The sequence below is a fragment of the Arachis ipaensis genome, chromosome B04, assembly GCF_000816755.2.
Source record: "Arachis ipaensis cultivar K30076 chromosome B04, Araip1.1, whole genome shotgun sequence".
Taxonomy (NCBI): Eukaryota; Viridiplantae; Streptophyta; class Magnoliopsida; order Fabales; family Fabaceae; genus Arachis; species Arachis ipaensis.
Window position 1 is genome coordinate 110,556,854 of NC_029788.2, and position 2,654 is coordinate 110,559,507.

The 2,654-nt window shown below is 30.2% G+C and overlaps 1 long non-coding RNA gene across 1 annotated transcript; it reads right to left on the reverse strand.

Annotated features, from left to right (window-relative positions):
• On the reverse strand, positions 1,441-2,355 carry LOC107637953. Its single transcript, XR_001619638.2, has 3 exons — positions 2,103-2,355; positions 1,770-1,841; positions 1,441-1,640 (listed from the first exon to the last, which is right to left on the reverse strand). It is a non-coding gene; the product is annotated as an uncharacterized LOC107637953 (long non-coding RNA).

Consider the following 2,654-nt stretch of genomic DNA (forward strand, 5'->3'; position numbering starts at 1 on the left):
TAACGTTTACGTGAGTGTTACACTTTTTGGTTTTACATTTTGTTTTATCTTTTCTTTAAAGGCTTCTCAGTATAAATTTCTTTCAACTATTATTAATATATATTTTTATTTTTAGAGGTCGTGATACCTTGCAACTTCAGTTTTATGACTTAAGTATAAGATTCTGTATGGTAGGGTGTTACAATTAATATTTAAATCAGTAGGGAAAAATGATCTTCTCTTATATGTTTGAAATTTACTATGAGAATGTAACTTCATATTCAAACTAATAGGAAGTAGAGAACTTGATAGTTACCATAGTTGAACCCTGATGCTTGAGCAATTAATTTGTTAGGATAACTATGTTTTTTTGTAAATCTAATCTTTAAATCCTAAACACTTAGCTTGATTATAAAATAATCTTTTGACTATACTAATTAATTGGACCACATCAAGTAATAAACTTAATCAATATATGTTAGATGGAGTACTGATTTAGTTGCCTAAGATGATATGACCTCAACTTGAAGGTAACTGCCGTATAGTTACAAGAGTAAAATTGTACCAACTATAAATTATTTAACATAATTAGCCAAATTGATTGTCTTGACAAAGTCTTTGGTACTCCAGCGATGATGATAGTCTCTATGTAGTTAAAATGGAATATGCTAACTCAAATAGTTGATGTGGGAAGCATGCATTGATTGGTATATATATGAACGCTATTGTTGATAAATAATTATGATAAATAGTGATTTTTTATTTATCATTGCCCAAATGTCAATAACTGGATACTTATCCTTCTCATTTATCATGTTAATAATAATCATTTAAATATTTTTTCGTTCGAAATTCAAAATCGTCCTCGACTTTTTTTGTTATTAAAATCATTCCTAACTTTACAAAACGTTATAAAATCATCATTTTCTATTTTTTTTGGATCAAATTACTCTTAACTATTAATAAAAATAGGGTAAAGTACTAAATTGGTTCCTAGGTTTGGGCGTAATTCTGTTTTGGTCCTTAAGGTTTAAAGTATTCTATTTGAATCCAAAAAAGTTTCATTTAGCATCAATTTAGTCCTACAGTGAGGTCAAAATTAAATAATTAACAAAATGTCCTACATAACAACAGTTCAAGAACAAAATCGATAATCTGGAGAACAAATACAAGCTCCAAAGGTACAAAATCAATCATTGATGCATCAATACATTTATTTATCATTTTCTTTAGTTTTATAGAAAATATTTTATTTATATTATAAAAAAATAATAAATAAATGTATTGATGTATCAATGGTTGATTTTGTGCCTCTGGAGCTTGTATTTGTTCTCCAGATTATCGATTTTGTTCTTGTACTGTTATTATGTAGGACATTTTATTAATTATTTAATTTTGACCTCACTGTGGGACTAAATTGATGCTAAATGAAACTTTTTTGGATTCAAATAGAACACTTTAAACCTTAAGGACCAAAACAGAATTACGCCCAAACCTAGGAGACCAATTTAGTACTTTACCCATAAAAATAATATTAAAAAAAAAAAAAATCTCACCCAACCCCACCCATCTACCCCACCATCTCTTCTTCGGTCTCTTCCCTCCCACCCCAATCCCTTTCCTTCTACCATAGTCATTCTCAAATTGAAGAACACTCCCATCTGAAAAGGAAAAAGAATAATAACAACAACAAATTACACTTACATTTACACACTAAACCATAAGAATTGATGTACCACACAAATCACGAACGAAGCTATTATTATTATTATCATCACTACACAATGAACCTGAATTTGGCGTCTTGGAGGCACTAGATTTTGTCCATTTGAGAAGTGAAGAAAGATGGTTAATCAATGGCCCTGATTTACCAACATTAATTAAATTAATTATCAAGCTAAAAAATGAAGAAAGAAAGAAAGAAAGAAAGAAAGAAAGAAAGAAAAGCATACCCACTTTTGAAAAAAACATACAAAGTAAGAAGGGAATCAATTGGCACTCATCAACATAAAGCAAAAAGATTCAAAATTTAGCAAAGCTCATTTAAAAAATTGGAAAATCGAACTAATTAAAGAAACCGGGACACTGAAATTTTCCTTAGCTTTTCATATTTTTGGGGATACCTGCAGGAGCAGCTTGAGCTTGAAATCGAAGAGAGAAGTAAGCGGCAAGCGCAATGAGAGAATACAATAACACTGTTCCTCCTCATAATAACTCACCCAATGATCGAAGGAGAAGGTGGGAAAGAAGAAGAAGTAGTAGGTTGTTCTATGATTTCTGTTGTGTTTGTGTAAACTTGTTACTTTTAGTTGAGAAGAAGCTATGAAGGAAGGGGATTGGGGGTGGGAGGGAAGAGAACGAAGAAGAGATGCTGGGGAGTGGAGTGGGGTGGGGTGGGATTTTTTTTAATATTATTTTTATTAATAGTTAAGGGTAATAAAAGGTCAGAACGATTTTAATTTTTACTTCAGACCTTAGGGACGAAAAAAATACTTGACCTTTAAATTTATTTGATAGTTTTCTCTTGTCCTTTATAATATGCATAAAGTTAGTGTGTATGCAAAATGTCTTAATATATCAGTTGATACTATCTTCATATAAGATATATTAATATCAAAGTTAGTGTGCAAGAAAAAATTCTTTGCAGGGCATTTTTTTTTTTGCATCGTAAATAT